The sequence below is a fragment of the Nannospalax galili genome, unplaced genomic scaffold, assembly GCF_000622305.1.
Source record: "Nannospalax galili isolate Female #2095 unplaced genomic scaffold, S.galili_v1.0 scaffold188, whole genome shotgun sequence".
Taxonomy (NCBI): Eukaryota; Metazoa; Chordata; class Mammalia; order Rodentia; family Spalacidae; genus Nannospalax; species Nannospalax galili.
In genome coordinates, this window is record NW_008360325.1 from 3996616 (window position 1) to 4012324 (window position 15709).

At 49.0% G+C, this 15709-nt stretch overlaps 1 protein-coding gene across 4 annotated transcripts in view; it reads right to left on the reverse strand.

The window, feature by feature from the left end:
* Wdr25 (WD repeat domain 25) overlaps window positions 1-15709 on the reverse strand; it is a 150516-nt gene that overhangs the window by 96991 nt on the left and 37816 nt on the right. The window lies entirely within an intron of this gene.

Below are 15709 nucleotides of genomic sequence, written 5' to 3' on the forward strand. Positions count from 1 at the left end.
GCTGGGGTTAGAACCAGGGCCTTGAGTATGCTATACAAACTCGCTACCAGTGAGCTACATCCTCAGCCCTTAGTTGAGACAGGGTCTCTCTCTATAGCCCCAGCCAACCTGGAAATTACTATGTAGCCCAGGCTGGCCTCACACTCCCAATAATCCTCCAGCTTCAGCCTCCCAAGTACTAAGAATGCAGACACATTCTCAGCTGAGCCACCACACTCAGTTCCAGATAGTGGTGCACTGACTAGAGAAGCGGCATGCACCTGCTCTCACGGAGTTAATGACCCCAAAACAGGGGTTATGGTGAAGAAACAGACTAAGAATTTGAGCCAATAGTACTAGACCCTCACCTGGTCAAAGGTCACAATGTATCTGTTTTGGAAGAGGCTCAGGAGGTCATAGCCAGGCTCTGGAGATGGCCAACCAGAAGGGCTGAAGTTAAGCCTGGCCCAAGCCTGCACCTGACACACCCATCAGAATCAGCAGGCCAAACCCCAGGGTGAACAGGCTTAGCTCCAAAAGCTCAGGATTGGAGGCCCCCTGCCCTAAAGAGGCCTCTGGGGGTCTTCGGGATCTATGTAGGGCCTCTGAGGCCAATTCTACTCCCTCTTTCTGGAAACCTTCAGACTCAATCACAACACATACTTAAGGATCTGCTAATGTCAGGCAACATCCAGGTGTGTTAAGGATTATGTCTTTCCCAAATTCATACACTAAAGTCCTAAACCTCCCACGTGGTAGCATTTGGAGACAGGGCTTCTAAGGAAGTAATTAAGGTCGAGTGAGCTCATAAGGCCTTGATCTTACAGGATTCATGTCCTTATCAGACAAGGCATGAGAAGAACAGTATGAGACATGCCCCCTATAAACACACACACACACTCACACACACAAACACACACACACACACACACACACACACACACACAGAAGCACCTGATACCAACCTTGCAGGCACCTTAACCTTGGCCTGCCAATCTCCAAATCTGTGAGAAATAGTTTCTGTGGTGTGTGCCACCCAGTCTACAATAAGCAGTTGCAAATGTTGAATCTCTGGCTTTCTGAGACCTGTCTCTGGACCAACAGTGCACAGCTGTGTACAAGGGACAGATGTGGCCAATCACACCAAAGGCCTGCAAAGTTGCTCCTTCCCTTCCTTCCTTCTGCACAGCTGCCATGGGGAAGGCTCCTGCTCAGCTCACAGTGTGGAAGCACACCACACTCTCCACCATGGCACGAAACCTCTGCTGCACCATCCCTTACCTCAAGGACGGAGAAGCTGGTGACAGAACAAGCGAGACCCCTGTAGAAGGGGCTAGAGCACCTTTATGGAAAACAGGGCCGTTCAGAGGACTGACATGTCCTGCTCTGCAGCCCTAAAACTGAAGGGACAAGTCATCTCAAAGTTTCACAAATGAGTGCCTGAGGCGAGGTGGAAAGTTTCCTGTGCCAGCAGCCTGCTCTGATTCACCAAGGGCAGGATCTGAGATGGTTGATGGGAAGCAAGCTGACATGCTTGCTGGAGAAAACTGCATTAGATGAGTCAGAGTGGCTCGGGGGATAATGATGACGCCGACGCCAAAGACGCAAGAGGAAGCTCTACGATACTGCTTTGTGAAAGGCAAGAAGGAAAATAACTCGATCTCATGAAATTAATTCCTATGAGATTTTAAATATGAATGTGCAACTGAATTAAAGTTCAATTCAAAGAAGAAAAGTGAAGGTACAGTACTTTTGAAAAAAGAGTCTCAGGTTTTTAAAAACATCTCCACTTGACAGGAATGCAGGGGCTCCTGAAGGGGCGGCTCTAGGAGGACAGCCCTCAGTGAGAAACACCAGAGCAGGGTGGCCTCAGCCAGAGAGGCCAAAAAATTCTCTTGAGTAGCACAGGGGCGAACTGAAGGCCAATCACTACAAGGGACAATAGTCCTGAGACTCGTGGGTGGCCAGCACAGGGCGAAACACTCAGCACTCAGAAGAGGAAACTGAGGCCCAGAGGGGCTAAGCTGCCTGCTGCATTCTGCCAGTCAGTGGTGGAGCCAGGATTGGTATACAGGCCACCTAACTCTGGATCCCATGCTCTGATCTGCCTTGCTACACACACTGAGCTCGGTCACCCATGTCTTCCTGCCACCTGCAGCACTTGGAAGCACAGGACCTGGACAGGGCAGCACAGCCTCAGCTTCTTGTCTTGGGCTCTGCACAGAGTCCTCAACACTTTCCTCACACACACCAGTGACTTCAACACTTTGGTGAGAGCACACGACAGATGTTTCCTCAGAAGGGAAAGTGACCTTGGGGAGTGTTCCAAAGTAACTATGATGCAGCTCTGGAAGTGGGGAAACCAGCCAAGTCAGGGGATAAAGAAAAGAGTACTGAGTCTTCTGAAGAAGACTCAAAGAAGCAGAAGAGTCAGGAGAGCAAAGTTAGGGCAAGGCAGCTGATGTCTTCCTAGCAGAAAAACAGTCCCAACACCACCGGCTTGAACAGACAGAGATGCAAGAATCCTCACTGCACACACAGCAGGGAGGTAGGTGTGGACGGTCACAGGCTGAATGCCAGCCTCACCCAACCCAGCACTTTCGCCACAAATTCTCTCACAGCAGCATGAGTTCAGACACCCTGAATGTGTACTTTGACCCAGGTTAGTTTTCTGTGGCCCAGTAAAGACGCTGAGTGATGAGACCCATGTAGCCAAGAAAGTGAGGCCAGGAACCCCAGAGAGCTCCTTCCCACCAGCCACCTCCAGCTCCAGCCCAGACTGCCACTGCTAAACTACTGCTGCCTCACAGGATGGTTCCACCCTACGGAGTGCTCACAAAGCTCCAGCCGTGTGGCACCCACTGTGATCACACTGGAGGAGTGAACAAGACTCACATGAAGTGGTGCCTAGGTGTGGGGTAGAGGTGCTTCAGGCAAGGGGTGACACCGGCAGGGAGGCCCTGGGGGACCTAGGGGGGCCTGGGGCAGAAAGGTGGGTTTCCTAGGCAATGTAGACCTTAGGGATCACATAAGGAAGGAGAGACAGGAGTTATGCAGGTGCAGCTGGGAAGACAGCAGGAGGCAGACAGGCCCAGGTGGAGGGAGACAGGTAACCACAGGTACAGCTCTGAGGTAACCACAGGTACAGCTCTGAGGTAATAGCCACAGGTACAGCTCTGAGGTAATAACCACAGGTACAGCTCTGAGGTAACCACAGGTACAGCTCTGAGGTAATAACCACAGATACAGCTCTGAGGTCATAACCACAGGTACAGCTCTGAGGTAATAACCACAGGTACAGCTCTGAGGTAATAACCACAGGTACAGCTCTGCGGTAATAACCACAGGCACAGCTCTGAGGTCATAACCACAGGTACAGCTCTGCGGTAATAACCACAGGCACAGCTCTGAGGTCATAACCACAGGTACAGCTCTGCGGTAATAACCACAGGCACAGCTCTGAGGTCATAACCACAGGTACAGCTCTGCGGTAATAACCACAGGCACAGCTCTGAGGTCATAACCACAGGTACAGCTCTGCGGTAATAACCACAGGCACAGCTCTGAGGTCATAACCACAGGTACAGCTCTGCGGTAATAACCACAGGCACAGCTCTGAGGTCATAACCACAGGTACAGCTCTGCGGTAATAACCACAGGCACAGCTCTGAGGTCATAACCACAGGTACAGCTCTGCGGTAATAACCACAGGCACAGCTCTGAGGTCATAACCACAGGTACAGCTCTGCGGTAATAACCACAGGCACAGCTCTGAGGTCATAACCACAGGTACAGCTCTGCGGTAATAACCACAGGCACAGCTCTGAGGTCATAACCACAGGTACAGCTCTGCGGTAATAACCACAGGCACAGCTCTGAGGTCATAACCACAGGTACAGCTCTGCGGTAATAACCACAGGCACAGCTCTGAGGTCATAACCACAGGTACAGCTCTGCGGTAATAACCACAGGCACAGCTCTGAGGTCATAACCACAGGTACAGCTCTGCGGTAATAACCACAGGCACAGCTCTGAGGTCATAACCACAGGTACAGCTCTGCGGTAATAACCACAGGCACAGCTCTGAGGTCATAACCACAGGTACAGCTCTGCGGTAATAACCACAGGCACAGCTCTGAGGTCATAACCACAGGTACAGCTCTGCGGTAATAACCACAGGCACAGCTCTGAGGTCATAACCACAGGTACAGCTCTGCGGTAATAACCACAGGCACAGCTCTGAGGTCATAACCACAGGTACAGCTCTGCGGTAATAACCACAGGCACAGCTCTGAGGTCATAACCACAGGTACAGCTCTGCGGTAATAACCACAGGCACAGCTCTGAGGTCATAACCACAGGTACAGCTCTGCGGTAATAACCACAGGCACAGCTCTGAGGTCATAACCACAGGTACAGCTCTGCGGTAATAACCACAGGCACAGCTCTGAGGTCATAACCACAGGTACAGCTCTGCGGTAATAACCACAGGCACAGCTCTGAGGTCATAACCACAGGTACAGCTCTGCGGTAATAACCACAGGCACAGCTCTGAGGTCATAACCACAGGTACAGCTCTGCGGTAATAACCACAGGCACAGCTCTGAGGTCATAACCACAGGTACAGCTCTGCGGTAATAACCACAGGCACAGCTCTGAGGTCATAACCACAGGTACAGCTCTGCGGTAATAACCACAGGCACAGCTCTGAGGTCATAACCACAGGTACAGCTCTGCGGTAATAACCACAGGCACAGCTCTGAGGTCATAACCACAGGTACAGCTCTGCGGTAATAACCACAGGCACAGCTCTGAGGTCATAACCACAGGTACAGCTCTGAGGTAATAACCACAGGCACAGCTCTGAGGTCATAACCACAGGTACAGCTCTGAGGTAATAACCACAGGTACAGCTCTGAGGTCATAACCACAGGTACAGCTCTGAGGTAATAACCACAGGTACAGCCCTGAGGTAACCACAGGTACAGGCCCGTTATCCCTACACTTGGGAGGTGAAAGCAGGAGGATTAGGAGTTCAAGGCCTGAACTACACAGTAAGTTTGAGACCAGGCTGAGCTGCATGAGATTCTATCTAAAAAGAGAAAAAAGAGTGAAGGCCCAGTCCAGGCAAGGGTGGAAAGGCAGAGGGTCAGGGGAAGGGATCAAGAAGGCCAAGGGCAATACATACTAAGGACTCCTGGCTCTGTTCTAGAGGCTCTGAAGGACTTTTTGCAAGCCCCAGAATGATCAACAGCTGCACTGGAGAAGCCACCATGGCAAGTGATGGGCATAGGATCTCCTAGGATTTGGGTCAGTGATAGCAGAGCAAGTCCAGCAGCATAGCCAAAGCTGGGACATGTCTCTCCTTTCTACATCCCCCAGTGCCTGGCACAATGCCTGGCCCAGAGCAGGTCCTTAGTAAATGGGGGTAGAGGGCTTTTCTTGCACGGACAGCAAGACAAGAGGGACTGAGCACTCACTCTAGATGGCAGAAAATCCAGCAGATCCCACTTCAGGTCCACTGAGGGGCCAGGGGAGCTACAAAGCTCTAATCTGCCCTCCAATCCTGCGTAGGGGGCATGAGGACACTTGACAGATGCTGGCTGGGTGCAGCAGGTCCCTAGCTGAGGACTTCATTGACTTCTGACAGCCCTGCCTGCCCCCCTGAAATACAGTACCACAGAGCCATTGTGTGAGACTCACGCTTTCTTCAGAGGACCTAAACACAACTTTATAACTTCCTGTCAAATGGATGCCCACTGCTCTCTGGAAGGGCAATCCCGTTTGGGAAAAACAGGCAATAACTCTTCCAAGCTAGAAGTCCACGCTCAGGTTGACTTCCCAAAACACAGAAGAGGAAAAACACGGCAAAGTGTAATCGCATTAAACAATAACCCTATGGACATGGCCCAACACAGACTCTATTATGTCTCTACAGTAGCTTTTTTTTTCAATTTTATGTGTATGCGTGTATTGCCTGCATGTAGGTAAGTGCACCCGTGTTGTGCAATGTCCACAGAGGTTAGAAGAGGCTGTCAGATCCCCTGGGACTGGACTTACAGACAGTTTAGCTGCCATGTGGGTGCTAGGATTCAAACCCGGGTCTTCTCCAAGAACAACCAGTGTTCTTAACCGCTGAGCCATCTCTCCAGCCCCTACATTAGCTTTTTAAAAATTTTGTTCTGGATTCTCCAAAAAAGCTATAATTGTACTTTTTTTTTTTTTTTTTTTTGGTCTTTTTGAGACAGGGTCTCCTTGTAGCCCCAGCTGTCCTGGAACTCACTAGGTAGACCAGGTTGGCCTTGAACTCACAGAGATCCACCTGTCTCTGCCTCCCAAGTGCTGGGATTAAAGGTGTGCACCACCACACCCAGCTAAAACTGTACTTTTAACCATGAGTGTTAGTGAGCCAGAAAAAAAGTAATTCTAGCTTAGTTTCATGGAGAAAAAATAAAGAACATATCTATTAATTGATTAACACCTCACTCGGGACCATGGATGCATGTTTACCATGATACCATGCAGACGACAGCCATGTATTTGTTTGTTTTTATTTGGTTTTGTGTGTGTATGTGTGTGTGTGTGAGCGCGCGCACGCACAGACACACACTCAAGCACACTCCCATGCCCTTATGCAAATCAAGGAGACCTCAGGGGTCCTGGGGTCTAGTCCTGCCCACTGCCACCCTTAGGGCTCCCATGGACAGTTTCCCCACATCGATTCTCAATGTGCAAATCCTGCATAGTCTGTGCCTCTTAATTTTGTCCCTAACTCATCACACACAAGAGCTTTAAAAAACAGCCCACAAATTTCAGCCAGGGATACTACTAGATTAACAAAGACCTTTGAAATGAAGCCTGTCATTTTCCAGAACTCCTTCAACACAAAAATCATGACAGGGCCTTCAAAAACAGCTGGCTGAGTCTGCATCAACAAGAGACCTTGCCCACCAGCATCCGCCTGTGACGGCACTGCCTAATAGGTTTTGTGCATGGGAGAGCTGAGCTGCCAGGGATGTTTACGTGAAATGCACAAGCAGGCTTTGGCCTGAGTATCTGCCCTTGTCAAACTTTTTTAGTAATCAATGGGGAGAGGTGGGAAGAGCAGAGGCTCTGGAAACTAACAGATGTAGACCGCACTATTTTCAGCTATGTATAGTCACCCCACAGCTGCACCTAAACACCTGCCCCCCAGTACTGGGTGCTGGGATGGTCTCTGCTCAGACCTGTAAAAGGACAGGGCATGTACACTAAGGGAGGTAGGTTGGAAACCAGCCTCCAAGAATCCAGGACCACCAGAGGACAGACTTGATTAACCCAGAGTCCTGTGGGCTGAGGCCAGTAAGAAATACACCCAAGCATACTGTTTTTATAGAAATTCTGTCTGTCTGGGGAAAAACAGAGGCAAGGAAGACATTTCTCGGGCTGTGATACTCATTCTAGCCCGAAAGCGGATGGCCTGAACCACAGGCATTGAGTGAAGACAGGCCAGGATCTTCAGCAAGCACACAGAAACATGACTGGCAGGTCCCAGCCACTGGGCAGGTGATAGGATCATGTGCCAAGAGAGGCAAGAAAGGAGCAGCTCGTGTGGTGGGGAAGGTACAGCCTTGCTGAGCTTCAGTTTCCTGATCAGTGTCACAGAATGATCACCCCTGTAAGAGAGTAAGAAGGCAGCAGAGCCAGGGCCAGAGCAGGTCGTGCCTAGGTGTGGTAGCCATTATTGTTACAAGGATCCCTGATGGCAGTCTAACCCTGAATCTCACCAAACTAGGAAACCAAGACATTGGGCCAGGAAGGACTGGTCCCAGCATCAGATGCCCAGGCCCAAGGCACATCTAGTGTCCTGGCCCTCAAGAACCCCAGCAGTTTTCGGTCTTTGGCTGGGAAGGAACAGATTAGGTGGGCCACAAGGCCCCAACATGGTACCATTTGGGTCCTCATTTCACTACTAAGCCCTGGGGTCAGTGAGCAAGTCCCCAACAGCAAGGCTGGGCCCTGCTGACTCTCAACATGCAAACACAGTCTGGAGTTTAATGAAGGAGAAGCAAAGGGATCTGCATATGGGAGCCAAGGCTCAGTCCCTGGTTGGACTTGCTAGTATTGAGGATGCTGTAGGAAGCTCCAAGGCTCTGAAACTTGGCTGCCTGGAGGGGTGAAGGTGGGTAAATGCCTGAACTCAAGACCACTCACCACACCATCCTGGGAGACTCACCCCACATGCCTAGGCCACCCTGGCAGATCCATAAATGAGAGGTGCTCAGAACCCAGAGCCTTCCTCCTTAAAACAAAAGGAAATTAACTCCTTGCTTATACCCACTCTGGGTTGGTACAGGGAGAGCCCCGTGACATGGCTGGTGGCACACTTGGCTGTTCTCATTCTATGGCAGCAAACACAGCTCTCGGCCTCCCAAGGACCAGCATGGAGCCTATCCAGGGAGCCACTCCACTTGTGATTCTTGCAGAGGTCTAGGCCCCCTCACTAGCTCTGGACAGGGCTGCCACGAGAATCACAGGACACACTGTACCCTCACAACCTATGACAATTGCCCCTCCATGCACAAGGTTCTCAGCATAATGCTGTGGATGCAGAGAGCACTTCTGCATCCACAGAGGCTGTGGCTCAGTGTGAGTGTTCCTCTCATTTCCGCAGCCAGGCTCTGGGTCCCAACACTGATAAGATGCCAGTGCCCCTTAGGAGGGAAGCAGAGCAGATAATGTTCTCTAGCAAGCCGCAGGCAGCGTTCTGAGTGTTCAGACGGAACCAGCTTAAATTAAAAAGTAGCCCAAAGCTCACTTTGCAAGGAGAGCTTAGGAATTTATCAAAGAACTCCCGATCAGACACTGTAATTTTCCAGATGTTTCTGAGAGAAGGTAGTACATCAGACTGATCATTATAATAACTGAAATTCTGAATTATTTGGGTCAAATTATATTTCCTAAATACCTCCCCTATGTCAGACCTCATGCCAGGTTCTAAAGGTTATGGACTACCTGCTTCACAGTGTCATTTTTAAAAAATGTACCTCATTAACTGGGTGCTGAATAGTCCAGGGAGAAAGCACAAACAAGGGTTCCTGTTTCCCCAGTTCCGTCCACAAGTTTTACATATACACCACTATAGCAGTGACCATGATAGGGGAAATGAGCACCACATCCACAGGGGGGCTAGGCAGACAGCTCGGTGGGCAAAGTGCTTGCTGCACAAGTATGAAGACCTGAGTTCAGATCCGTAGCACCCATGTAAGGACTGGGTGTGGGATCATGCATCTGCAATCCCAGAACTGGGAGGTGGGGAAACGGGCAGATTCCAGGAGCTCACTGACCAGTCCATCTTACCAAAATGGGGAGCTCCAGGTTCAGTGGGGACCTCGTCTCAAGAATAAGGTGGAGAACAAAAGAGGAAGACACCCAACGTTAACCTCTGGCCTCCCACATGCGCGAGTGCACACACGTGCACAGAGGAGCACATCCATATCCACATGTATACAGTATACACATAAAATAAAAATTCAAAAATATTTTTATAACAGTCCACAAAGACAGGAAGAACCAGGAGACACAGTGGCACTGTTTCTTAGTTCTCTCAGTGTGTAACTCCTAAGAACAGGGCTCCCAGACAAGGAGAAAGCAAGCTGCAGGGCATTTTTAAACTGGGCAAATTACAGGGAGGTGAGAGATTAAACGAAAATCTATCACATTACAAATACAGCCTGCAGTTACTGGAATCATTTTTTTCATAAATGAGTCATACCAATAGTAACTCCAAAGTCTTCATAATAGTTTGCAAAACACTCTGTGGGAAACTCACCACTTCTCTCTTGAAAAATCGACATCATAAGCCAAAAAATAGCACTTTGACTTCTCTGTCTTCTTCAGGGCAACCAGCTGGGAAGAGAACACAATGCCATCCCCACAAGGTCCCAGGGTTGGGCCTCACCAGTGGGCAGGCAAATACAACAACAAGATCTGATTTCACACCCACCAGAGGGGCACAACTCAAAACCCTAATAGCAAGAGCTGGAGGGTGTGAAGGTGCAGCTATCGGTACACTGGTGGGTGTCAAGGGAACAAACACACAGGAGAACAACCCAGCAACACCAAGTGGCTCCAAAAGGGCTAATGCCCGCCCACCCACTGTAGCCACAGAAACCCATGGCATATACAAGGAGGCACACCGAAGGGTGTTGATTCTAAACTAGGCTTGCAGAACCAGTGACATGTACCTCATCTAAGGTGAAGTCTAGCTGCCTTGCCCCAAATGGGAGCCAGCCTCAGTGACTTGCTTCTAAAGGGCAGAGAGGACAAGCCTGACTGCGGAGTCTAAGTCATAAAGGAATCAGCTTCCACCTGACTTGCTCTTTCAAGACACTGGCCCCTAGAACCCAGCTACTATGTGGTAAGGAAGCCCAGGCTACATGCAGAGACCATGGGCGGTGCACGCCATGGAGGTGGCACAGCTATGGTCCCAGGTGACAGCCAGCATCACTTGTCAGACACTCAGGTAAACAAGCCTATAGAGAATCCAGATCCAGCCTTCTGGCTGCCCTACATGATACCACGTCCCCTAGAGATGGGCAGGTCCATTACACTCAGCCCAGACTACAGATCCACAAGCATAAGAAACACTACTGTTTCAATAGCAAGTCAGAGGTTATTATACAGAAATAGATAAATGGAATACATATTCACTGCAATGTTATTTTCAAGGGATAAAGTAAAAACTTAATCATTCCAAAGTAAGGGGAAAAATGAATTTTCACTTATTTATGCTGAGAAATGCTTCACAGCAATTAAAAATGAATGAAGGAGATGAGTGGATGAATGGGTAGGTAAGATGGGTGGGTAGGTGGGTAGGTGGGTGGATGGGTGAGTGGATGGATGAGTGACTAAACAGCAAAAACATAATGTTGAATGTTTTGTAAATTGAAAAAGGATATACAGTGTAATAACATTTTATGTCTTTAAAATGCAAAAACATGACCAGAAAGATGGCTCAGTGGGTTAGGCACTTGTTGCCAAGCCTGACAACTTGAGTTCAATCCCCACAACCTACACAGTGGGAGGAGAGAACTGACTCCTGCAAGTTGTCCTCTAACCTGAACATGCATGCCACACATAATAAATAAATACTTAAATGGGAAAATTTAAATAAAAATAAAATGTGAAAATAAAACTTCCGTTGCTTATGGATAAACACACATAGGAAGCATTCAGAAGCACACCCAGCAATGCCAGGACAGCTCCCAGGAAGGAGCACTTCAGCTGCCTTGTCCCTACTGTATTCCTCACAGACAAAAAGTGACCAACATAAAGACAGCTGATGACTGCAAGGCCTGGTGTGGGTTTGCGGGAGTGTTACTGCTTCTTTCTACGGGTTTTAGTAGGTTGCAAATCTCTCATTCCTACTCCACAAGCTCAGCTGGGTTTACATAAGAACAATGTGATAGGCTAAAGAGGTTTTGCCTGTTATTCTCTCTTCATGAGTCTCAGAGGGCAGAGACAGCAGTTTCTAATTTTCCACTGTACACAGTAGGACTGGAACAAACTTCCTTTTGCAAGACTGACCAGAGGGACCAATAGACCCAGAAGACTCTGTTCTCTTCCCTGGCTGCACCATGTAGTGATCAAAGGATATTTTCTAACATTAAGGCCTTGGCAGACTAGAAACACAGGAAAAGATACAATTTTGTTACAGCAGAGGACAAGCCCCTCTTTGCCCTCAGACACACTCTCCACTTCTCTATTGGGACCCAGGTCAATTTTCTGCTTTGGCTAGATGGTATATGGTCAAACAGGCAGCTGCAGTGGGGGAACAGAAAAAAATGCCTACAAATCTAATAATGGCTCAGTGCAGGAGGCCCTCCAAACACCATTACTGAGCAGAAATACTCAGCTTGGAGGCCCAAGAGAAGCAGGTAGGAGCTGTCAAGGGAGCAAGACTGAGCAAAGGAGGGGAGAGCCACTACAAGGAAGAAGTGGGACAGGAAGGTTCCGTGACCAGGTTCTCCAGCAGCACAGCCGAGAGCACCTGAGGACTAACCCTGGACTCTCCCTCAATCTTATTGACTTCCAGGGTTCCTGCTGTTCACAGCATAGTGTGCTCCAGGCTGATGGTGAGACAGCAGCAAGCACTGTCTGGGACCTGCATGCATCTTTATTTCCTTTTTTTTTGTCTTTTCCTATCTTCCAAACTATATGAAATTTTTAGTTTAAAAAAAAAAAAAAGCCGGGCATGGTGGCATGCACCTTTAATACCAGCACTCAGGAGGCAGAGGCAGGCAGATCTCTGTGAGTTTAAGGCCAGCCTGGTCTACATAGTGAGTTCCAGGACAGCTGGGGCTACAGGGAGACCCTGTCTCAAAAAGACCAAAAAAAAAAGCTGGGACTGGAGACTGGAGATACGGCTCAGCAGTTAAGACCAATGACTGCTCTTGCAGTTCCCAACACCCACATGGTGGCTAACAACCATCCAAAACTCCAGTTCCAGGGGATCAGACACCCTCTTCTGACCTTCGTGGGCACCGCAAGACACGATGCACTTACACATATGCACACAATACACTCACACACATAAAAAAATTTTTTAAATAAATTTTTTCTTTTTAAAAAAAGCTAAGCTGGGTGTGGTGGTGCACACCTTTGATCCCAGCACTCCAGAGACAGAGGCAGGCAGATCTCTAAGAGATCAAGGTCACCCTGGTCTACATAGCAAGTTCCAGGCCAGCTAGGGCTACAGGGAGACCCTGTCTCAAAAAGACGAAAAAAAAAGCTATTCTTAGTCTTGGCTAATTAATACTCACAATGGAATCCAGTCTATGAAAATAACTCACAGAAGCTAAATATTATGAGCCTAAAATAATCACTGCAGCACTGCCTATAAAACAACAATAAAAATCCTGCTGGAAGACAGTCCAGCGCTCAGCACCAGTCAGCTCGGTACAACCACAGGAAAGAGGATGACCATGCCGACGGCTATAAACATGTGCCAATTTACTAATTTTGGTTTGAAAACAGGACCCCAAATGACACAGGAAAAATCCCTACAGAACTATAAACAGTATGTTCACAAGTGTTCACAGAAGTTACTTGCTGTGGGCCCATATGCCCCAATCAGCAGACGGAGGTGAGGAGGCAGAGCTGGAGAAGCATCAGGTCTGGATGCCTCTCAGCAGGTCGGGGGTGGAAGGCTACTCCTGGGGATGCTGCAGGCACAGCTACAGATTGACACCAGACTGACTCCCTATGGCATAGTTCACTCCCAAGTTCAATCACAGGGGAATGTAGCACCCAAAACAAAGGTCTCAGGAAAAATTGCAGTACATGGGATGGTATATGCAAAAATCCATCAGGAAAGAAAGTTTCCCATTATTTCAAATATATGTGTTCTGAGTGCTGTGTCTGTTCCTGGCCTTTAGCACTGAGCCTAAGCCAGGGGCATGGGCTGCCTGGGTGCATAGCGCAGGCCCACTGGTCAAATATAGACATGTCTACCTCCCTACTCATGATCTACAGCTATGGAAACAGCTCTTGATGTCAGTGTTTCAAATTACTTGATCAGAGTTATTATATTAATGTAGATGACTGCAAAACTATACCTCAGCTTCTAGATGAAAATACCAAGCTGCCAAACCTTCCAGCGGAGATTAAACTGTTAATGTGCTAAAGACTATTACATCTCCAAAGGCATTACCACAGTCACTACCACCCCCTTCTCAACAAGGAGAGATGCTGAACTATATTGGAAACTTCTGTGAATTGCCTAATTATAGTTAATAAGGTCATCATCTCCCCATGAAATAGCCTATCTGTTTTCCAACAGAGCCCTCAACAATTCTAAAAACTCCATCTGAAGATTGCCCAAGAAGGTTATCACATTGCAGGGCAGGAAGCAGCAGAAGGGAGTGAGATAGGAGGGCATGGAAACACAATACTCTTAGGGCTAGCATCGCAAGATCTGGATCCAAAGAGAAACAGAGGACAGGTCATGACTTCCCGTGAGTCATGGTTGTGAGGCCCACCCTGCACCCCTGCCCTGCCACCATGAGTCAGTGCTAGGTCCACCCTGGAGCAAGTGCAGGTGATATGACACCTGTCTCCTCAGACTGCCCTACAAACTCACGTCAGCATTGACCCTGCTTGTTGCTCTAGCAGCTGAGACATCACTCAAATTTCTCATTTTTAATAGTTTCACGGAAACCAGAAAATTGAACTCTGGAGTGTCATTGTTTGAGGTTCAAAATTGCAGACAGTATAAAATTAAGATACAGGAAATCAAAATTGACCTTTGAGCAAACCTAAAAGTACATACTAGGAGCCAGGACAGGGGAAGGGATCATGATAAGCCTGTATATGAAGAAGTGATGGAAGGTAGATACCAGGACCATAAAGAGCTCAGGGTCACTGCAGCAAATCAAAATCAGGCAGAAACCTGACTCCTGGCTCTGTGCCTGTCTCCAGCCTGGTCAGGCAGCAACATGGTGAATGCGAGTTCTGCGCAAACCTGCTCCTCGCTCTCTCATCACTACCTGGGAGACATCACTACCTAGCACCCTCATCCATGAGAGGACGGATCACTTAGGCAGCTCTCCCTCCCAGAGGGCAAAGATGGCTCACAGGAGCCTGAACAAGAAGTGGGAGCTGGCCAAGGAGGGGCAGCAGGAGCAATGGTCCAGCAGCTCAGGGCCTTCAAAGGAGGCTCCCTGGGTCATGAGAAATAGGTCCACCCTGAGCATCACCTACACCTGAGCATCACCTGACCTCTGAAATATTTGGTTTCCAATCTCACCAGTGACTGGCAGACTGGCAAGTCTCTAAAACACGTGGCACACACTAAGGACCCTGTAAGGAATCCTCTGGGTCCAGCTGCTTCCGCCCACCCTCACCCTGAGCTGGAATCCACACAAGGTCCAGCACAAGAGAAAATCCAAACTTGCCACAATCACGAGGTGGTGCCTGCCACTTACCCAGAGCACACCAGACACTTCCATGGCACTCACCCCGGCAATCTGAAGAGGTGCTTCCTACACAAGGTACGCTAACCGTGGTGAGGAACAAGATGCACTCAAGAAGACTGTGCAAGTTAGTGGGTCACAGCTTGGTGACTGACAGCAGCAAAGGCTACACAGCACGTGCTCTCTCTGCAAGGGCTGGGACACTCCTCTGCCTCCTATCTCCTGCCCCTGGGCCTGCCACATGGTAGGCCAGTCATCAGGAGCAGCAGGGCAGTAGGGAGGAGGTAATGCTGCCAACTGTACTCAGTAGTTCATGGGCACTGTCAAGAACCATGTGGCATTTGAACTAACTTTGCCAGTACACTGACAGCTGGACTGCCAGTCTCAATGCGCTGGCAGAGGACTCCTGGATCAGAGAGAAAAGCAGTCCACCACTCATGACAACCACAGTCAGAGAAACACATGCAGGTCCCACTGTGATGTGAAGAAGGCCAGGTGGCACCTGAATGCACTCAAGACATGTCAGAGAAAAGGGTTCCAACACCGGGAAGCCCTGACTATACAGGAGAGGCTGCCCCACCTCTGGTCCTGTGGAAGACTATGTCTTTATTAACCTGGAATGTAAAACCTAGCTCCACACAGACTCCACTTTCCAAGCTGCTTGCTATACAAACATACTTGAAGACATGCCAGTGCAAACTGGCTGTTCCCGCCTTTGATCACAAGACTGCAGAACGTGAGACCCACGGCGGGTTGCCTCCCAACAGGCACCATGT